Genomic DNA, 23,302 nt, shown 5'->3' with positions numbered 1-23,302 from the left:
GGTACACATATACACTCGGATTAGACAAATGGGGAGGGGGCATCAGGGGACAATTGGGCTGCCAGCCCTAATCCTCCCTGCAGGCTGGCCTGGGGCTCTCTAGCGGTGCCCTCTCTCCCTGGCCCAGACTCTGCCATCCCGGGCTTCCTCTTTCGGCCCCATCTCCATGACAACCGTATCCTTCGGATGCTCCAGCCGCCACGGAATTGATCTCGCAATGTAGCTTTGTTAGCAGACCCAGGCTGGCAGGGAGGGCGGAGGGCTGCGCCGCCACCCAGCATGCAGCCCCCCAACCCCAGCAGCCCCTCCCGGCCCCCAGCCTGGCTTCGGGAGGGGCGGGGTCCGGGAACACGCCGGCCCTGGGGACAAGGTGGCCCCGCGCGGCCCCACTCACCGCTCCTGCTCCCGGTCGCTGGGTCCAGCCTCTCACGGCGGGGCCATGAGGAGGCTACCGTGGACCGGCTGTCCCGCTCCGCCACCGCCTGTCGGGGCTCCCGCGCTCACTGCTACCCGTTCAGGTGTCGGAGCCGCGGCTGTGGAGAAGCAGAGCAGAGATGGGGGGACGGAAGGCAGGAGGGAGGGAAGGAATGGGAGAAAGAGGGAGGGAGGAGCGGGAAGGGCGGGGAAGGGCGGGGGCACTGCGGGCGGGGGGGCGGGAGGAACGGATCCGCGAGGCGACAGCGGCCACCCAGGCCGCCCGCCCGCCTGCCCGCCTCTCTGCACTGAGGGCCGGATCGCGCAACCCGACCCGCCGCTGAGAAGGGGCGGCCAGACCCGTCCCACACCAGCCCGCGCCGGCCCTTTAAGAAAGTGGGGGAGGGGAGCGCTGCGAGGTTCCGCCCCCCCACCCCCCCCTACGAGCCCAGGCAGCTCCGGCGGTCCTCCAACCCCCGGCCAGGCGGCCAGACCCAACCGGCCCGCTCAGCCGGACCCTAGGGCCCCAGACCCTGAGCCCTCGGGATCCACCCTCCTCGAGGTGAAGGAGAGAGCGGGTTCTTGCCCTCCCCCTGCTCTGTGGTCTGACTCCTTGCCCTCCACATCCCCCAACACACACACACACACACACACACACACACACACACACACACACACACAGATGCCCAGGGAGACCCAAAGGACAGAGAGGAAGGAGGAGTGCAGGAACCATGGTGGAAGATCCCGGAGAGAGAGAGAGAGGCTGAGCCCTCCCTCCCTCCCTCCAGACCTACTGGGACAAACAGAGGGATGGACAGACCTGGGCTATGGGGCTAAGAAGGGGGCTCCAGACAGAGCTGGAAGGAATGCAGTGAGGAGGGGTGCAGGAGAGAGAGACAAAGAGGACAGATGGGGGGGGCGAGGAGTGCAGAGTCTCAGTGCCAATCAGGAGCCCAGTGCTGCCCCACAGACGCTGCTAGTCACCACCAGGGAGCCCTCCCCCAGCCCAGGACCCTAGCTCTGAGGAGGTGGTTGACAGAATTGTGCTTGGGCTACACACTAAAAAGAACATGCTGGCTGTGAGCCTCCTACAGAGCAAGATTCCACTTCTCAGAGGGGTGATAAAGGCCCCCTCCCCCCCCACCCCCTGCACAGGGATCTGGGGAGACAGGAGCTGTGAGAAGCCAGGGAGGGTGAGCAGACCCCGTGCCACAGAGAAGGGAGATCAGATTATAGTCCACCCCTACCACAGGAAGCCACTCTCCACCCCTCTCCTTCCACTCCAGCCCCCAAGAACTGTTCATTACACCCAACTCCTTCCCACCTCCACGTCTTTGCAAGTATTCCACCCTCTGCTCCATCAGGCCTTGATCCCGCTTTGCTCAACGAACTCCTACCCAATGCTCAAATCCCTGCTTCCAGCAACTAGAGGCACAGGGTCTGAGCTGCAATCAGTCTCCTCCTGCTTCATCTGGGGTACAGCTGGAGCTGGGGTTCCATCCACCCTGGTGCCACTTCTGCTATTAACGGTGCATCTCCCGTGTTCCAGAGTCCATACTAAATGCTTTCCACGTGTTAGAGTTCACCCTCAAAACAGTCCTACAGATGAGGAAACTTAAGACTCCAAAAGCATAAGCCAGGAGGTCTGATCCTATAGACACAGCTGAGCAGTTAAGAGGGAAGCCTGGCGTGCTGCAGTTCCTGGAGTCACAAAGAGCTGGACATGACTTCGAGACTGAACAGCAGCGTGTCGATAGTATCATTGGCCACTGTCTGTGGAACACTGCACTGTGATGCTGGGTGCTTCCTATGTGACTCCCCATCTAACCCTCCCAGTGGTTTTGCAGTACAGACATCACTATCTCTATTTCTCATGCAAAGAAACAGATGTCAAGAGAAAGTGAGAAACTTTCAGGAGATAATGAAGGACAGGGAGCCCAGCATGCTGCAGTCCACGGGGTTGCAAAGAGTCAGACACAACTGAGAGACTGAACAACAACAACTTATGGATTGGATTATTTCATCTCTACCTGAACAGACTCTGACCCCGTGAACACAGGTCTGCCTTGTTCACAGTGCACCCTCAGCACCTCATACGCAGTACGGCTTAATAGCTACATGTGGAAAGAGAAAACAGAGGGAAGGTCCTGCTCTCTCTGCACTTGATCTGGGCCAGATTGGTACCAGAACCTAGTCCCTGGGCGGGATCTGCTCCCCAACCTTCCAAACTCTGGGGGCCTGCTGCAGGGGGCACGAGCTGGCCAGAGACAGGAAACCCAGGTTCTAGTCTGGCCACGGCTGCTTCCTGGCTGTGTGGCCACTGGCAGCTGTATCCCCTCCCTGAGCCTCATTTTCCCATGTCCGGTGGGACTAGCTCAAAGGGCTACAAGGGACAGTCACAAGGCCCCAGGTGAGCTCTGAGTGAGAGAGCGCTTTGGGTGCCATGCGCATGGGGAGAGGGTTACTATTACTATTCCTTGTAGCCACTTTTACCTTGAAAGAGAACAAGGTCAGCGTCCCCCCCAACCAGCAGCCAAAATGCTCTGTATTCCCTGACATCCCTCTAGGAAGGGAGAATCAGCAACTTCTCCCTCTCCTCCTGAGGGGGAGTCTCAGGAAGGCGCTCCTAAAGGCTGGATGGGGCAGGAGACGCAGTTCCTGACCCACCCAGCCCACCACAGCCTCTGCCACTGCGAGGCCTCTACCTCACCTCCAGCCTCAGGGCCTCCTGCTCTTCCTCAGCCTGGACAAGGTGTGGCATCCAGGGAGGAGAAGAGGCCAGGACCTGAGACCTACCAACTGGGGGAAGGCATTCGGGTCTAGCCCTGGCTCAGAGAACACTTGAAACATCCAATTCTCCCATCTGCCAGCCGGGAAACTGAGGCCTGGAGGAGAGACTGGGGAGGGATTCCCCGAGAAATCCCAGCGCACTCAATGAGTACCTACTGTATGCCTAGCTGTGCTCCAACCCCACCCCCAAGACAGAGGCTTAAGCCCACCAGTCCAGCATCCTCTCCTGATACCTCCCACCTCAAATGTGACACTCTAGGATCCCGCTACATCCCAACCACTCCTAATGACCTCACTTTGCGTACGTGGGTCCCCTGGCTTGGATGTCTTCCCCTTCGCCCACTCTCACTTGGTGGATTCCGCTCATCCCTGTAGCCTTTCCAGTCACTGTCCCCTTTTCTTCAGCCTGCTACAACAAAGCTCCTTAAAAAGCTGTGCACGCTCTCCAATTCCCCTACCATTCCCTCATGAGCACACTCCAAGCCAACTCTCATCCTCTCATCCACACTCACTCCACCAACACCACTCATCAAGGTCACCAGCACAGCTGCTGGGGACAGATGTCCAGGTTGGGCACTGCACAAGGCCCCCATGGTGCAAAGCGGTGGAGAGAGCTGAAATCCAGCCTGCTGCCCTCTCACCATGCTGTGTGCCTGCTGCAAAGTTACCTGTGGCCGAGAGAGAGACACCTTTCCCTTTACACTGAGGGGTCTCCCTTTGTATGCCTGCATAGCCGGGTCTCCTGGAAGGGCCGCCTTCTTCCCAGTATTTGTGCAAAGGGACTCGATAGTGGTCCTACGTGACCAGTACAATGCAAATCCAGAAGTCACTTCTCAAACCTTGTCTTAGGTTATTGGCAGCATTTGACATAGTTGATCACCCCCTTCTCCCAGAAATACGTTCTCCTCTTGTCTTTTAGGACCCACACTGCCCTGGTTCTCCTCCTCCTTCCGGCTATGCCTTCTTCTTTTCCTTTGGTGATTCCTCATCCCCCACCACCTCCAAATGCCAATATGCTCCAGGGCTCAGGCCTCTGTCTTCTCCCCCTTGCACTACCATGCTGAGCCCACCTTGGCTTCAAGGCCCACCTAAACCTTGATGATTCTCACTGCATGATTCTTAAGCTCCAACCTTTTCCCCCTGAAGTCAGACCCACACACCCAACTGCTGGTCTGAAGGGTCCACTAGGATGTCCAAAGAGCAGCTCCAACTTATCCCAACCAAACCTTCCTCATCGCAGCCCATGTCAGCTGAGCCCCCCCTCAGCTCAGGCAGAAGACCTGGGAGTTATCTTTGCCTCTCCTTCTCTCAGCCCCGACATCCAATCCCTCAAAAAATCCCACGGGATTTATTTTCAAAGCAGTGTCAGAGCAGCCACTTGTCATCAGCTCTAATGCCACTGCCTGGCTCGATCCTCCCTCACCAGGATTATTACTGCAACCTCCTACCTGGTCCCTTCCTTCTTCCACACAGCCCCACTATCAACATTCCCAACACTGCAGCTGAAGGGATTGTGTTCCGTGTAAGTCAGCTCATGTTATTCCTCTGCTCAAAATCTTCAAATGGCTCCCTTGTCACTAAGACTCAAGCCAAGTCTTGCTGCAAGGTCCTACTACAATCTGCCCCCAGTCACCTCTCTAATCTCATACCTGTCCAGCCACCCTGGCCTCCTGACTGTTCCTCTAACATACCAGGCACACTCTCACCTCAGGGCCTTTGCATGTGCTATTCCTGGTGCCTAAGACATCCTCCCCCAAGTAGCTGCATGACTCACCCCTGACCCCCTTCAGCTCTCTGCTCAAATGTCACCTTCTCCAGCCACCCTATCTAAAATCCTACTCCCTCCCTTACCCACATTTCCCCTTCAGCTGCTTCCCTTTCTTCCATAACACACATTTGTGTTCCCTCGCTTATTCTGGTTACTGTCTGTTTCCCTCCACTACCATCACTGGAGCATAAGCTCCAGGAGGGCAGGAAATTTGTTCTGTAACAAACGGTTCTGTAACCGTGCCATCCTCTTCCCTCATCATGGCACATGCTACACTGTGCCATTACTGTCTGGACTGGATAGTCCAGGGGGGCATGGACCCTTCTCCCACCTCTTTGGATCCCCAGCTCCTCCTGAGCCCAAGGCCAGCACGTGATAGCCACCAAAAAGGTGATAAAGCCCAAGAATGGATTCATGAGAGGTGATGGACAAACGCATGCATGGCCCATGGGACTCTGACAGGGCCCAAGGTAGGAAAGCTGTGCAGTGAGGAGCAGGCAAGGAATCAGAGTGGCCAGAGGTGGACTCCTGGGAGCCCCAGGTTCTTGTCTGTAGACCCCCAATATTACCTGCAATTCCTGGGTTAACTGGGAGGAAGTGGAATGTGAAAAGACCATTCTCTTTGGCAGCCGCCCCCCCCCCCCAACTATGAAGCTAATGATTCATCCATTCATTCAACAGACATTTACTGGGCACCTACTGTGTGCCTGTATGCCAGGCCCGGGAGGGTGGGGTACAGGACCTGAATGAAGATCTTCCCTCCACAGCTCACAGCCTAGCAGATGATTTCCCAGGGGAAATGTCTCTGTAGGTGGAGCTTCCTGGGGCAGGCAGCTTATCTGCTTCTCTCCATTTATCACAAGATGAAAACAAATTTTAGGTATGGATGTTACTAGTCTCCTGCCTTCAGTCTCACCCAGACTGTGAACTCCAAAAAGGGCAGGAACTGTGTATCTTGTTACTACTGGATCCCCAGCATCTAGTAGGGACCTGGAGTGTAGCTGGAGCTCAACAGGTATTGAATGATGGGGACAAATGTATGAATAAATGAGTAGAATGAATAAGTGAATAGTAGAATAGGAGCAGGCCCAGAAAAAGGGGAGGCTTGCAGCCAAGAGGAGAAGGCAGGGTGAGCAAGGTGAGGTAGAGAGAAGGTCCCCTGGAGGACAGCAAGGCCACGTGCAGGAGGGAAGGGAGGCCGCTCAGGCTCTGAGAACTGCCTGGCCCCCTCCCTCCCCCAGCACATGTGGCCCTGCCAGTACTGGTCCAGGGCCCGTGGACAAAGCCCCACAAGGAGTGCCAGGGACTCTCAGTGCCTAGAGACAGCCGGCCCCAGGCCCCGGGCACAGGCAAAGCCCGGCCCAGAACTTTGTCTGAGGGCCTTTGTGGGCCTCTGGGAGCCAGTCCAAGGAGAATGCCGGGAACTGGCCAGGGTGGGATGGGGTGTGCCCCCTGCTTCTGGAGGTCCAGCTGGCCATCCAGGCCTGGATTAATGTGGGCTTAGGAAAAGGATCTCCTGCTCCCCAAATCCTTACCCTCTGGGGAGCTCACAACACCCCATCTCAGGAAGTGGGGGCTGCTAGGATGAGAATGGCCAGTAGATCCCATCCAAGTCACTGAGGTCCAGGGGATGGGGCTCAGCTGGGACTCAGAGAATTAGGGTTGAATCTGACCCTTCCCCTCACCCCACACGTTGCCCCAGGAAGCCCAGCCAGAAAGAAGAGGAAAAGGCTTTTTCAAAGCAAAGGGACATGTCAACTCCTGCCCTGGGAGGCACGGCCAACCGGGATGGTCCAGGGAGGGCGAGCTCCGGGCTAGAAGGGGGAGCAGAGCGGAGTCCACAAGGGGTCTCGGTCTCCCTCTGCTGGCCCGACTCAGAATTACCAGAGCGTCTCGCGTCATAGGGTCACGCACCGTTCTGGGTCCTCCGTGCCGGGCAGCCGGTTTCCTCTCTCTCTCACCCATCCAGAAAGGAAGCGAATAGAGGTCATATGGGCCATCGCTCTGCCTCAGCACCAGGCTCAGCTGCGCCCCCAAGGTCCAGTCGCAGGACCTCTGTAACCAGCCTCGGTCCTGGGATGCTTGCTCATTCTGAAAGTCCTTTACCTGCACCAACCTAAGTATTTCCTTAACTTGGTTCAGGTTGTCTCCGAAATCCATGCTCTTCCGCAATACAGATGGAAAACTGAGGCTCTACTGATTATCCTATGGTGATCCAGGCCCCTCTTTCTTGGAACTGAGGGGCGTGCCAGTCACTTCTCCCCAGCGGACTCGGGAAGGCAGGAGTCTAACTGGTTGAGAAACCAGAGGCCGCCCCGCCCATCCCCTCTCGCAGCCCTTCAGAAAACAGTTCAGGAATGGGTTCTTTTGAGGTCGGGGCGCCATCTGCTGGTGCTTATAAGGATTGCGCCTGCACCACCATGCACAACCATGGGCTGAGACCTCGGGTAACAATTACAGCAGATGACTTTTATTAAGACTGTTATGGGAGAAGGCAATGGCACCCCACTCCAGTACTCTTGCCTGGAAAAATCCCATGGACGGAGGAGCCTGGTAGGCTGCAGTCCATGGGGTCGCTAAGAGTCGGACAGGACTGAGTGACTTCACTTTTACTTTTCACTTTCCTGCATTGGAGAAGGAAATGGCCACCCACTCCAGTGTTCTAGGCTGGAGAATCCCAGGGACGGGGGAGCCTGGTGGGCTGCCGTCTATGGGGTCGCACAGAGTCGGACACGACTGAAGCGACTTAGCAATAGCAGCTCTTTGGAGACCCTGAAATGCCACCTAGTGGTTTCACTTAGAAAATATTCCAGAAAACTGGGGGAAAAAAAAAAAAATAAGGCAAATATCTACAAGAGTCAGGGGATGTATTTTTATGTGCTAACTAACAGAATCTGTGTGCAGTTATCAGTTTGGAATTCACATCTATTCAATACTTTATTTATATGATTAAAATAAATTCACTTAAATGTGAAAAACTGTGAAACTGACTGGCAGATAGATGAAAAATGATGAATAATCCAACCATTTATAGACAAAATATTTTCTCTTAGATAGCAATATACTCATTAGTAAAACTTTGGACATTTCTATTAAATATTTCTCAAGAACTGTGTGTTCTCCCACCAACGCCCAAAAATCCTATGCTAGTCAACACATATGTTTGCTTCCTATATTGACATTTCTACATATTGATTTATTTTCTTAGTTTTCCTAACAATTAGGTAGACAAAATATTAGCAAATATATCAAATATTCACTGAACTCCTGTATCATGCCCAATGTTGTGAACTGTTTGAATATAGAAATATAAGACACAATTATTAACCTTGAATCACTTCCAATCTACTTGCAATGATAAAATGATAAATCTAAGTAGATTAAAGATGTTAAAAAAAATGGGAAGGGACTTAGAAATTATTTTCTATTTCAACAATTGCCAAAGTTAGGCCTGAAAATTTATATGGAATTTAGACTATTTCTACCAGATCACCTTGGAATCTAAGTATAAATATCGATTACTAAACTTACTATGAAGTTCCTGATGTTATCATGCAAGACACTAGAAAGATCCTTAGAACTTTTAATTTAGTAATTTATTAATTCCCATTTTTTATCCAGTTTTAGGCACATTTCTTGTAACCAGAAGAGTCCATGATAATTCAAAGTAGCTGTTTCCACCCCAAAAATGGGAATTCTTTCACGAAGTTACTTCCCTGGTGGCTCTGTCTACAATGCGGTAGACGCGGGTTCGATCCCTGGGTTGGGAAGATCCCCTGGCGAAGGAAACGGCAATCCGCTCCAGGACTATTGCCTGGAAAATCCCATGGACAGAGGAGCCTGGTAGGCTACAGTCCATGGGGTCGCAAAGAGTCGAAGACGACTGAGTGATTTCACTTTCGCTTTTCATGCGTTGGTCACTCTTGTGTCTTAATTCAGTGGTCAACATTTATGGAGCACCAAAAGGAAAAAAAAAAAAAATCCTGAACTGAACTGACAATACAAGTAAGCATTGACAGCTTGGCTCAGAATATAGGTGTTAGATGTTCCCACTAGAGAACAATCATGCAGGGCTGCATTGTTTACAAAGAGGGAGGTAAAAAGTATTAAATGAAGTATTAAATAGATGGAAATTTAAAGCTAATAATGTTTCTATGATTGTGCAACTTGATATACAGGCAAAAAATGATGAACAGAAATTGCAATATATTAAAGAAAGAAAGGGGTATTCCATTCCCTTGCAGACTTATGGGAGTTAACACAGAGAGGCACATGAGGGGCCACTGGAGAAAAAGGTGGGACATGTGAGGATGGAGCAAAATATCAAGGGTTTGAAAAGCTATAGATGAATACAGAGAGTGTGAAGGAACCCAGAGATTGCAAAGATACAGATGATGTCTTTGAAGGACTGAGTTAAAAAGACTGAGAGAAAAAAAAAAACAGCCTAGGATTTCTTAGAACTTTGGATTTGTGATTAAATTATTGTTAGTAAAAGTTGATTTTCTGTGTCTTTTAAAAGAAAGTATGTACATCAAGGTTGCAGATGTTCTCTTCTAAGAATACTGGATATGCCAACATCTCTTCTGAATACTGTCAGTAATTGAATAAACAAGACCAGAATGACCAAGTAACTGCACATGAATATGCTCCTTAATCAGCATTGCTTATTCAAAAAGTACCAACTACCAAAGAAGAATGAATTGACAAATATAAACATTTTAATATATTTATTGCAGTGACTCAGGTTTCCTCTCACCCATTCATCCTCCACTAAAATATATTGAATTTTCAGGAAAGGAGTAATAAGAAACAAATCATGGGCATCATGAAGAAATAAATATGAGTAGAATCTTGTCAATAAAAGTAAAAAAGAATAGGAGAAAAAGCAGAAGATGAGGTGGTAGCTTGAAAAAATGCAGAATTACTTTGAATACTGCTAATAGTGAAAAAATTTGGTGAAACACAATAAAGTCATTAGTGACAAACTACAATGTAATTTTGCAAATTATTTGAAGAACATTGTGTTACAAAAATGACTTATAAGAATAAAAAAAAAAAAAAAAAGACTGTTATGTGAGCCAGGTTCATGCTAAGTTCTTCGCATTATCTCATTTCACACATTATCTCATTTCACCCACACGGAAACCCTATGAGGTGGACATGATTCAGCCCATTTTACCCAGAAAGGCACTGAAGCTAGGAAAAATAAGTGACCTAGGAAAATCCCATGGACGGAGGAACCTGGTGGGCTGCAGTCCATGGGGTCGTGAAGAGTCGGACACAACTGAGTGACTTTACTTTCACTTTTCACTTTCATGCATTGGAGAAAGAAATGGTGACCCACTCCAGTGTTCTTGCCTGGAGAATCCCAGGGATGGGGGAGCCGCCTGGTGGGCTGCCGTCTATGGGGTCGCACAGAGTCGGACACGACTGAAGCGACTTAGCAGCAGCAGCAGGGCAAAATATACCTCTAGTGGAAAAGAGCCCACACTCCACCCCCTGGTATGCACTTTGTCCCTGGTGTATTTTAATTGGGCTCTTCCTCCTGCACTGGAGGTGATGGGGAACTGGCAGCTCTGGAATGAGCTCTATTAGGGAAGACATCCCGCTTCCCACTTCCCTCCCCAACCTTAGGTGCAATCCATCTCAGCTTAGCTTGCAGCTCGTGTGAAGGGATTCCTCATTCTTTCTCGCCCCATGAGTGCCCATGTCCTTCTCTCCTGACAGTTTGAGAGCTCCTCTCTGGCTGGATCAAGGCAAATCTTCCCATTTCCCCCTTTTCAGCACTGATCACTGGGTGCCCTCCATGTGCTAAACCCTTCTCATCTGGGATGGACCCCTGCTGACCCTACCCAGCCCCTTCCTCACCTCGTAGTTCAGAAGCTCAGGCAGGCACAGTGTCAGTGGCTGCAAGTGATGGAAACTGGCCTCAGTGAAATGGGGCTCAAATGAAAAGTCCAGGTGTAGATCCAGCTTCAGGAAGTATCAAATCCGGGCCCTAACAGTGACCTTTTTCCACATCTGCAGCCCAGTGTGGCTCAGGCAGCTCTGAGCACCTGTCTAGCTTTGAGGGAAGAAGCCTGCCCAATGCCAAGAATGTAAGCAAAAGTCTTAGGGTTCAGTCTCACTGCCCTGGCCAACAAAATATGCCCAGCCCTGAGCTAGTCACTGTAGCCTAAGGAGCCACTGTCTGCCTTGGAGTGAGGAGTGGGATCAGCCCCAGGCAGTCTCTAGGGACTGATGGTGGGAAGGGGCAGGTTCCAAAGGGAAACAGGGGTTAGGAGTCACAGGATCCCTGCTGCTGCACAGCAAACAGCCCTGATGTCCACAACACCTGGCCCTGGCGAAAGCCCACCTTTTCTTGACTCCAACTCATTTTTAAATTGCAGACCCCTTCCTAAATTATCCTACTTTCTTTCTTCCTTCCTTCCTTCAACAAACTGTTGTTAGGGCATTACATATTCACTTCTGGCAAATCATATCAGTAAACAAAGGAGGGGGAAACCCTTGCTCCCTAAAAGCACTGCTAATGTGGGGGAGACAATGGACACAACAGATAAGTGAAATTTATAATGGTATAGACAATGACGAGAACTTCGGGAGAAATAGGGTACCGCAGAAGGAGTCAGGAGGGTGGACAGGGTGAGGGGTGTTGAAACTTTAAATGGAGAACTGCTGTTAGACACCCTGAGAAGGTGAATTCAAGCAAAAACATGAAAGAGGTAAAAAGAATTTGTCATGTAGCTATCTAGGGGAGGAGAGTCCCAAGGAACAAGAAGAGCCGGTGCAAAGGCCCTGAGGTTAGAGTGCCGGGCATGCTTCTGGAACAGCTAGGAGCAAGGGAAGAGTGGAGATGAGGCAGAGAAGGGGCCAGGGGACACTGGGCCTTGGAGACCACTGTAAGGACTTTGAGCCTGAGTGACATAGGAAGCTGCCCAAAATTTAGGACAAAGAACTAACCTGATTTGATGTATATGTTTAAAGGATCCCTCTGGCCACTATGTTGGAGATAGATAGGAGGGATTGGGGCTGAGCCTGGAGACCAGTGAGGCCACTGCAGAATTCCACGGTAGAGCTGGTGGGAACCCAGACCAGGGTGATAGCAGGAAGCTGGTAAAAAGTGGGCAGACTCTGGATATATTTTGAAGTTAAAGCCAATAAGATGAGTTGAGGGATTGGGTCTGGGGCATCAGAGGAAAAAGGAGTCAAGAGTGAACAAAATGTGAGGATCTGAACAACAGGAAGGATCGAGTCGCCAGAAGCTAAGGTGGGGAAGTAAAGGCTTGAGGAGGACAGGTGAGAGTTGCAGCATCAGTTGGCCACCCAAGTGGAGATGTCAAATAGACAGGCAGATACGTCAGAAAGGTCCGGGCTAGAGACGGGCATTCGGGAAAAGTCATGAAGGCCGCCAAGGAGTGGGGGTGGGGCATGTCAGAGGGCTTCCCATACACAGAGGTGGATGGGGGAAAGGAGAGCACCAAAAGGGGGGGTGGGGAAGGAACACCCCAAGAGGCAGAGGAAAAGCAGGAGAATGTGGGATCCCATCACCACATGAAGAAACCATATCAAGGAAGAAGGAGATGGACCAAGCCAGGTGCTCCTGATGGATCACATGAGATGGGAACTGACCACTGGATTTAGCAAAACAGATGTCCCTAACTAAGGACCTTGATGGGAGCCATCGTAGTGAGGATGCTTGAGGGGAACCTGATGAGAAAGGTATTATGAAATAAGAATTAACAAGCTTGACAGCAGCATTATTCATAAGAGCCGAAAGGTGGAGACAGCTTGAGAACCCAACAGATGAAGGGAAACACAGCGTAGCAGAGGAGACCTAGAGCCTGCTGCCGAGGTCTGTCCAGGGCCCTGGGTTTATCTCGTCCATAGAATTTGGGGCTTTGCTTTTTTCTTTTTTGGGCACATTGTATGGGTTGCGGGATCTCCGTTTCCTAACCAGAGAGCGAACTCAGCCCTTCAGCAGTGAAAGCACAGAGTCCTAACCAACACTGGGCCAACAGGGAACTCCCTGGTTTTGCTTTTTAACCAATAATCTGGAAGACCTAGAAGCATGCTTAGTGTGCTAAGAGAAAGTGGAAGATGGGGGGAAATGATATCTGAAGCCAAAAAGAGGCAAAAAAGTGACTGGTTAAGACTACAATGTCTGGATCCAAACTACGTGGTTCTGTTCCCCGCATAAATGACTGGGTCATCTTGGACAAGTTACTTAACCTGTGCCTCAATGTCATGATGCCTAAAATGGGAATAGGGCTTCCCTGGTGGCTCATCAGTAAACAATCTTCCTGCAGTGCAGGAGACACAGGTTCGATCCCTGGGTCAGGAAGATCCCCTGGAGAAAGAAATGGTAACCTATTCCAGTAATTTTGCCTGGGAAATCCCATGGACAAAGGAACCTGGCAGGCTACAGTCCATGGGGTTGAAAGAGTCAGACATAACTTAGCAACTAAACTACAACAACAAAATGAGGATAACAGCAGCTCCTCAGTAGGATTGTTCGCAGGCCTGAATGAGTTAGCTCAGCATCTGGCACGTGGTGGGGGCTTTCCTGCTGGCTCAAACGGTAAAGAATCTGCCTGCAAAGCAGGAGACATGGATTCGATCCCTGGGTCAGAGAGATTCCCTAGACAAGGGAATGGCTACCCACTCCAGTAGTATCCTTGCCTAGAGAATTCCATGGACAGAGGAGGCTGACATGCTACAGTCCATGGGGTCACAAAGAGTCAAGCATGATTGAATGACCCACACTTTTCACTTTTTTTTCTGGCACGTTGTGTGTGTGAGTTTGCCACCGTCATCCTTATCAGGACTAGCTGGATGGTTAAGTGAAAACCAACAAAATGAAATTTAATGAGGACAAATGGAAAAGCCAACGTTCAAATTCCAACAAAGCAATTATACAAGTTCAAGGTCAGGAAGACCTAGCTGGGCACCCATCCATTCATCTGTCCATGAGAAACAGCCCCAGTGTCCAGCTGATTGCCCGGGCAACGGCAGCCAAGCCTGTCATTATGACCTTCAGTGGAATTCACTGAGGTATAGCATCCAAAACCAAGGAGGTAACAAGCCCATTGTGTTTGAAGCATCGAACTTAGTGGTGAACATCATTCTTTGTTGGATGGAGTGTAAAATGGTATAACCACTTTGTAAAAAGGCTGCGTGGTTTCTTATAAAACTAAATACACACCTACCCTACGACCCAGCAATTCCACTCCTAGGTATTCAAGAAAAATGAAAACATATGTTCACACAAAGACTTATACAAGAGTCAGTTCAGTTGAGTTACTCAGTCGTGTCCGACTCTTTGCGACCCCATGGACTGCAGCATGCCAGGCCTCCCTGTCCATCACCAACTCCTGGAGTTTACTCAAACTCGTGTCCATTGAGTTGGTGATGCCATCCAGCCATCTCATCCTCTGTCGTCCCCTTCTCCTCCTGCCTTCAATCTTTCCCAGCATCAGGGTCTTTTCCAATGAGTCAGTTCTTCACATCAGGTAGCCAAAATATTGGAGCTTCAGCTTCAGCATCAGTCCTTCCAATGAATAGACAGGACTGATGTCCTTTAGGATGGACTGGTTGGATCTCCTTGCTGTCCAAGGGACTCTTAAGAGTCTTCTCCAACGCCACAGTTCAAAAGCATCAATTCCTTGGCACACAGCTTTCTTTATAATCCAATTCTCACATCCATACATGACTACTGGAAAAACCATAGCTTTGACTAGACAGACCTTTGTGGGCAAAATAATGTCTCTGTTTTTTAATATGCTGTCTAGGTTGGTCATAACTTTTCTTCCAAGGAGCAAAGTGTCTTTTAATTTCATGGCTGCAAGTCACCATCTGCAGTGATTTTGGAGCCAAAAAAAATAAAGTCTCTCACTGTTTCCCCAAATATTTGCCATGAAGTGATGGGACCAGATGCCACAATCTTAGTTTTCTGAATGTTGAGTTTTAAGCCAACTTTTTCACTCTCCTCTCTCACTTTCATCAAGAGGCTCTCCAGTTCTTCTTCGCTTTCTGACATAAGGGTGGTGTCATCTGCATATCTGAGGTTATTGATATTTCTCCCGGTAGTCTTGAATCCAGCCTGTGCTTCATCCAATCCAGTATTTCTCATGATGTACTCTGCATATAAGTTAAATAAGCAGGGTGACAATATACAGCCTTGATGTGCTCCTTTCCCAATTTGGAACCAGTCTGTTGTTCCGTGTCCAGTTCTAAGTGTTGCTTCTTGACCTGCATACAGATTTCTCAGGAGGCAGGTCAGGTGGTCTGGTATTCCCATCTCTTGAAGAATTTTCCAGTTTGTTGTGATCCACACAAAGGCTTTGGCATAGTCAATAAAGCAGATGTTTTTCTGGAACTCTCTTGCTTTTTCAATGATCCAATGGATGTTGGCAATTTGATCTCTGGCTCCTCTGCCTTTTCTAAATCCAGCTTGAACATCTGAAAGTTCATGGTTCACATACCGTTGAACCCTGGCTTGGAGAATTTTGAGCATTACTTTGCTAGTGTGTGAGATGAGTGCAATTGTGCAACAGTTTGAGCATTGTTTGGCATTCCCTTTCTTTGGGATTGGAACAAAAACTGACCTTTTCCAGTCCTGGGGCCACTGCTGAGTTTTCCAAATTTGCTGGCATATTGAGTGCAACACTTTCACAGCATCATCTTGTGGGATTTGAAATAGCTCAACCAAAATTCCATCACCTCCACTAGCTTTGTTTACAGTGATGCTTCCTAAGACCCACTTGACTTCGCATTCCAGGATGTCTGGCTCTAGGTGAATGATCACACCATCGTGGTTATCTGGGTCATGAAGATCTTTTTTGTATAGTTCTTCTGTGTATTCTTGCCACCTCTTCTTAATATCTTCTGCTTCTGTTAGGTCCATGCCATTTCTGCCCTTTATTGTGCCCATCTTTTCATGAAAAGTTCCCTTGGTATCTCTAATTTTCTTGAAAAGGACTCTCATCTTTCCCCTTCTATTGTTTTCCTCTGTTTCCTTGCATTGATCACTGAGGAAGGCTTTCTTATCTCCCCTTGCTATTCTTTGGAACTCTGCATTCAAATGAGTATATCTTTCCTTTTCTCCTTTGCCTTTCACTTCTCTTCTTTTCACAGATGTTTGTAAGGCCACCTCAGACAACTATTTTGCCTTTTTGCATTTCTTTCTCTTGGGGATGGTCTTGATCACTGACTCCTATACAATGTCATGAACCTCTGTCCATAGTTCTTCAGGCACTCTATCAGATCTAGTCCCTTGAATCTGTGTGTTACTTCTACTGTATAGTCGTAAGGGATTTGATTTAGGTCATATCTGAATGGTCTAACAATTTTCCCTACTTTCTTCAATTTAAGTCTGAATTTGGCAATAAGGAGTTCATGATCTGAGCCACAGTCAGCTCCCAGTCTTACTTTTGCTGACTGTATAGAGCTTCTCCATCTTTGGCTGCAAAGAATATAATCAATCTGATTTCGACATTGACCATCTGGTGATGTCCATGTGTAGAGTCTTCTCTCGTGTTGTTGAAAGTGGGTGTTTGCTATGGCCAGTGCGTTCTCTTGGCAAAACTCTGTTAGCCTTTGCCCTGCTTCATTCTGGGCAAAGAATAGCAGCTTTATTTATAATGGCCTCAAACTGGAAACAGCCCAGATGTCCATCAAGAGGCAAATGGATTAACCAATTGCTATATATCCATACAGTGGAATTCTACTCAGCAACAAAAAGAACAAACTATCGCTAGATGCCAAAACATGGACAAATCTCCACAACATGGTGAATTAAATAAGCCATATGATTCCATTGTTAAGAAGGTCCAGAATGGGCAGAGCTAGGCTAGGAAACTTTCTGGAGGGATGGGAATATTCTATATCTTGATAGGAATCAGGGCATATAAGTCTATGCATTTGTCAAAACTCAACAAATGATATATCTGTGTTTCATCTCAAAGAAGCATAGAACCATATACAAATATTGAACTCTATTAGTGACATGCATGTTGAAGGTTGGAGGGTGAAATGTACTGGTACCTGCAACGTACTTTGAAATACACCCCCAAAATGCAAATGAACTGATGGAGGGAGGAGAGAGGCATAGATGATGAGACCAAAAACAGTATACTGCCCATTGTCAAGTCTGAGTGGTGGCCACACGGGTGTCTGCTGTAAAAAAGTTTTCAACTATTCTGTATGTTTAAAATCTGAATAGTAAAATTTGGGGGTAAAAGATAACTGATGGTCAAAGTCTAGAGAAATGGACATATTCATAAGGCTGTTACCCACTAGGAGCCAAAAGTCCTGCCACCTTCTGGAAACCAATTTGTCAACACGCATCAAAATGTTTCTCAGGTGGCTCAGTGGTAAAGAATCCACTTGCAGTGCAGGAGACTCAGGTTTGATCCCTGGGTTGGGAAGATCCCCTGGAAAGGGAAATGGCAACCCACTCCAGTATTCTTGCCTGGGAAATCGCACGGACAGAGGAGCCTGGCGGGCCACAGTCCGTGGTGCCCCAAAGAGTTGGACACGACTTAGTGACTAAAGAGCAGCAGCAGTGGCATCAAAAGCCTTAAAGATGTTCCTGCTCTTCAACCTAGTAGTTCCACTGATAGGAATTTATCTTAAAAAAATAAAGATGGACGGGGACAAAGATGTAGCTACAAGATTGTTCACTGCAACGTTAATTATGATGGCAAAAAGTCCTAAATATCCTAAAACAGGGCAGGGGTTAGAGAAATCATGGCATCTTTAAGCACTGGAGTATTGTGCAGCAATGAAAATGGGGCATCACAAACATTTGGTGAAGTGGAAAGGCATGCTCTCTGTGTATATACTAGTTGAGAAGGAAAAGCAGTTCTCTGGGGTTACCCTTCCCCTCACTAAGGTTCCAGCCCATGACACAGGATACTCCACACGTCATCCCAATCCCTGGAGTCCTTGCTGCTGCTGCTGCTGCTAAGTCGCTTCTGTCGTGTCACTCTGTGCAACTCCATAGACGGCAGCCCACCAGGCTCCCCCGTCCCTGGGATTCTCCAGGCAAGAACACTGGAGTGGGTTGCCGTCTCCTTCTCCAATGCATGAAAGTGAAAAGTGAAAGGGAAGTCGCTCAGTCGTGTTCGACTCCTAGAGACCCCATGGACTGCAGCCCACCAGGCTCCTCCGTCCATGGGATTTTCCAGGCAAGAGCACTGGAGTGGGGTGCCATTGCCTTCTCCGCTTGGGAACTCCCTAATTCCGTCACACTCCAGCGCCACCTGCTGGACTCACAACCTGACTTGGGCAAAGGGAGTGTTCACTGGATCTTATGGGAGGCTTTCCCCAGGGGTGCACGATTGCAGCCTTCATTCCCTCCCCCACTTTAAAGGGGGATACTGCCAGTGGAACCCCAGTTTGCTCCGCTCCCATGCTGCCTGCCCTAGGCTCGGGGAGGTGGAAGGTGATGGAGCAAATGGTGGTTGGGGACAGAGCTCCAGAAACACTCTCCTACATCTCAAGCATGGCCCCCGGAAACTGGAAATTCTTCTTTCTTTATTATCAGGATCTTTTCCTTCTCTTTGTTCCTTCCCTCAATCTTCCAGAGCAGAACTGTCTTCACAATCAAATGACCCATCAAGGTGTTAAGTTGAACAAACCTGTGTTTCTGCCCTAAAAGGCTTCCTACCACCAGCTTTGACCTCCAACTTCATGAACATGGACTGGCATCAGTCCAGAAGGAAATTCCTAAAGAGTAAAAGGGGTTGTCTCTAGGTGACAGGATTGAGGGTGTTTTTCTTTTTGTGTATTTTCTAATTTCCCTACAACAAACACATATTTTCTTGTGAACTGAGAAAGAAGTAGTCACCACAGAAGGAGCTGCTCCCACCCAGAGTAACCCAGTGGAGATCTGCTCAGAAGATGAAGGGCTGGAAAGGTTTTTATGGGGAGGCAGGACCACCTAAGCTGGAGAGAAGGCTGGCTTAGGGGTGGGAGGACACAGAACTCTCTGCTGCCAGTTGGGCACCTGTTCCATGCTCCACAGGGTGAGCTAGTTCCAACCAGGAGACAGCACAATAAGGCCAGTTTGGATTCAGTAGAAGGAGCTATCCTATAATGGGACAGGCTGCCTTTTAAGGCAGTGAGCTTCCTGTCACATGAGGTGTGCAAGCAAGATGGGCATCTGTCAGGAGAGTTAGAGAGATTTCTAGGCTGACTAAGAGAATGGACTAAGGGACTCTGAGATCCCTTAAAGTAACTCAGAGGGCGTTTTTAGCTTCCCTGTCCAAACAAACTGTCAGGAGAGCTCTGAGGCCATTTCTAACACTGGTAGCAGAGGAGATGGTCAGGGAGGACTTTCTGGAGGAGGCGGCCAGATCACTGTCATTCTGGCCCCTCAATCTCCACTTTGAGGGTATATATCTTACTGATTCCCCTGTCTAGGGTCCTCTAGCCCTTTCCAGATAAAAACATACAGGGCCTCAGCTGCTGCATTACTGCATGACCCTCAATGACTCCCTGTTTTTCTCTAGGCCTCAGTCTGCCCCTCTCTTCAATGGTCTCAGTTAAAACCATCCGTATTTTTTTCTCCAAGGATGGCCAAATGGCTTCAGTCACACACTTAGATGCAGGGAGAAGTCACTGGCGGGTTTTCTTGAAGACCCTGGTTGTTTGCCAGCCTACAGCCCTTGGGACTTGGGCCTGATGCTTGGGTGAGATTCAACCAAGGGGGCAGGGGCTTCAGAGGCAGGCTAGGGGATCAGCCTCTCATTACCGCCTCCCATCCCCACTGCTCCCCCAGCCCTCAGCCAAGGAAAAGGTCAGAAAGGGAACTGATGTTATTATAAGTTGTTTTTCCCATGGTGATGGGGGCATACACCTGAGCTCATCCCAGAGCCCCTGAACCCCTCCTCCCCAGATGCCTCTAGGAGGAGCCTCAAGTCCAAGTCTCCCTCCCCAGGCTGTCCAGGCCCTGACCAAGAGGGAGCATGCTCACTGAGACAGGGAATGTTGGGGTCAGGTAAGGCCAAGAGATACCAACAAACCAGCACTCATGTGCAGATGAACGTATGCAGGGTATGCAGTGGTTAGAGCACTGGCTGTGAGGTCAGGCCGGCCTGGTCTGAGTGACCTTGGGCAAGTGGCTCCACTTCTCTGGGCCTGAGAGTTTGTTGCTGAGGATGAAATGAAAGCCACTGGCATGGCGAGGAGCTCATGGCTGCCTTTAATTAATCACACAGTCACTTGGAAGCAGTAACAAGCCACAGAGTCCCGCGGAGGTTCCCCCCAGCCCTGCGCGCGTCTCTGTACCCTCAGCACACACCGTTCCAGGGCCACTCCTCACTCCCGTCGCCTCCTCGCCTCCGCTCCGCGTCCTCGGCTTCCCTCGTGTGGCCATTCTCGGTACTGCAGCAGCCTGCCCGGCTAACCCAGTGTACGGCCGGGGGTCTTTTGCCGCCTTGCTGGTCTCAGGCAGACAAGCCTCTTGTCTCCCAACCTTCAAAGCCTAATCATCATGCACAGAGGCCAGCCTCGACCCCTAGCTATGGCTCTGGATCCTTCTTGCTGGTTCCAGGCCGGTGGGAGGAGCCCAGGAAGCAATACTGCACCCTGCTGACTGGGGCGGTCATTGTGGGCAGGAGGTAGGGGAACATAGCACCTTCTTGAGAAAGATCAGCAATGATTCAGGGCCTCTGGAGATGTACACACACACACACATACACACACACGTGCACATAAACACCCACATGGCTCAGGCTGCCACATGCATACACACACAGGCACATACCAGCCCTGTGCGCACACACTGTCCCACTCACATACAATGACATCACCCCCCAATCAGCCCCCTTTTTCATCCATCCACCCCTCTGTCCCCTGTGTTTCCCCTTGGCCCCCCTCCTGCCCACACTCTAAGGAAACCAGTGCTTGCTGTAAATTGCAAATACAAACTCCTTTCCCTGGCCTAAAAGTCCTGGGTAACCTAGTCTACCCCTCAGACCACATCTCCCACCTCCACCCACCTGCCCATTACTCATTATTTCTCCAGCAAAAACATACAGCACTCACTCACACGTCAAGCCCATTCACTTACTATTTTTTCTCCCCAAAATATTTCCCCCCCAGATCCTCCACTGGCTGCCTCCTTCCCTTCTGCCTCAATTGAAATACCACCTTCATCCAGACCACCAGAGCTAAAAGGCTCCCTACCCTCCATTCTCTCCAAACATTCTTTCAGAATGTGTACCCTAATCATTAAAGAAATGCAAATCAAAGCCACAGTGAAATACCACCTCACACTCATTAGGATGACTACTAAAAAAATTAAGCAGAATATAACAAGTGTTGGTGAAGATGCAGAGAAATTTGGAACCCTTTTGCACTGTTAATGGGAATGTAAAAGGGTGCAGCCACTGAGGTAATAAATAATATGATGATTCCTCAAAAAATTAGAAGTAACATATGATGCTATCATTCCACCTCTGAGTATATACACGAAAGAATCAAAAGCAGGGTCTTGGGAAGATATGTGTACACCCACATTCACAGAACCATTATTTACAACGGCCAAGCGGTGGAAGCAACCCAAGTGTTCATCGACAGAAGAATGGATAAACAAATGGCAATATATACATGCAGTGGAATATTATTCAGCCATAAAAATGGACGGAATTCTGATACACGCTACAAAATGGATGAATCTTGAGGACATTATGCTAAGCAAACTAACCCAGTCACAAGAAGACAAAGAGTGCATGATCCCACTTATTTGAGCTACATAGCGCAGGCAAATTCTTGGGGACAAAAAGGAAAATGGTGGTTGCCAGGGCTGGAGAGGGTGCAAGGAATGGGGAGCTGTTTAATGGATACAGAGTTTCAGTTTTGAAGAATGAAAAGAGTTCTGGAGATAGATGGTGGTGATGGTTACACAACAATGTGAAAAAGCTCAATGTCACTGAACTGAATACTTAAAAATGGTTACAAACATTTTATACATATATATATGCTAATGCTAAGTCGCTTCAGTCGTATCCGACTCTGTGCGACCCAATAGACAGAAGCCCACCAGGCTCCGCCATCCCTGGGATTCTCCAGGCAAGAACACTGGAGTGGGTTGCCATTTCCTTCTCCAATGCATGAAAGAGAAAAGTGAAAGTGAAGTCGCTCAGTCGTGTCCAACTCTTAGCGACCCCATGGACTGCAGCCTACCAGGCTCCTCTGTCCATGGATTTTTCAGGCAAGAGTACTGGAGTGGGGTGCCATTGCCTTCTCCAATATATATATATCTTACCACTATGAAAAATAATAAATAAAAATATGTATTGAAACATTTGCTTATTTAATCCTACCTCACTCACTGAATTGTGAGCTCCAGGAAAGCAGGGCTCTGTCTTGGTAGTGCATCTGTTATGTGCTGCCAGTCACTGAGGGCTTGGGGAACGTGTGAGATGAGGCGCCCACCTACCTGAGGCTCACCGCCTGGCAGAGGGAGGAAGAAAGACGCTGAATAACCAAGTAAACAAAACTATCACCTATCAAGGGAAATGTAAGAGTGGCTTCAGCAGGAAGACAGCAGCTAGCACAGCCAGGCACACCATCCGGAGGAGGGGACATTTATGTGGGACCCAAGAAATGAGAGTCAGTCTCCAAGCATCTGAGAGACCGGAGCTGCAGAGAGAGGGAGCAGCAAGTGCAAAGGCCCTGAGGTGAGCCTGGTATGCTAGAGGAACAGCAGGGAGAGGAGGCAGGGAAGCAGGGGAAAGGGGAAAGGAGGTGGGCCCAGGAGGGAAAGGGGATGGAGGGCATTCTTGGTGGCAGAGGAGGGAGGTCTCACCAAGTCACCAACCTCCTTTTCCACAACACATGAGCTTCTGTGAGTGGTGGCTTCTAAGTGCCAAGCTCCACACTAAATGCTCTTTGTGCGTTAGCTCAGAGAATGTTCACAGCAGTCCTTGGGGGCAAGTGCAGTCATTATCCTGAGATATCAAGGAGGAAGTAGGGTCAGAGAGCTTGGGCGAGTTGGTGAGACTAGAACAGGAGGCAAACAGTGGCAAGGGAGTCTTAAGTACCCCAGACAACCTGCTCTTAGAGGCCCAGTCTGGGGAGGCTCCTTCCTCCCCACCCTGCTGCACTCCCACCCCCCACTACCTCTGTAGGAGCCAGGTTGCTGGCTGATCCCTGCCACAGGGCTTCACGTCCTCCTTTCAGTTCAGTTCAGTTGCTCCATTGTGTCCGACTCTTTGCGACCCCATGAATCACAGCACACCAGGCCCCCCTGTCCATCACCAACACCCGGAGTTCACTCACTGCCCCTCAAAAGCAAGCCAAGGAGAAAGAACCCATCTCTCT

At 49.4% G+C, this 23,302-nt stretch overlaps 1 protein-coding gene across 2 annotated transcripts in view; it reads right to left on the bottom strand.

Annotated features, from left to right (window-relative positions):
• Nucleotides 1-416: 416 nt before the first annotated feature.
• The window catches only part of CXXC5 (CXXC finger protein 5), a 124,987-nt gene continuing 102,101 nt past the window's right edge, over nt 417-23,302 (bottom strand). For both annotated transcript variants that reach the window (XR_008705015.1, XR_008705016.1), the window contains exon 4: nt 417-533. The gene's annotated coding sequence lies outside the window, so the exon portion shown is untranslated. The remainder of the gene's footprint in view (nt 534-23,302) is intronic.

This window comes from Bubalus kerabau, chromosome 1, assembly GCF_029407905.1.
Source record: "Bubalus kerabau isolate K-KA32 ecotype Philippines breed swamp buffalo chromosome 1, PCC_UOA_SB_1v2, whole genome shotgun sequence".
Lineage (NCBI taxonomy): Eukaryota > Metazoa > Chordata > Mammalia > Artiodactyla > Bovidae > Bubalus > Bubalus kerabau.
The sequence above is the reverse complement of the archived record's forward strand: the minus strand, read 5'-3'. Positions and strand labels throughout refer to the sequence as shown.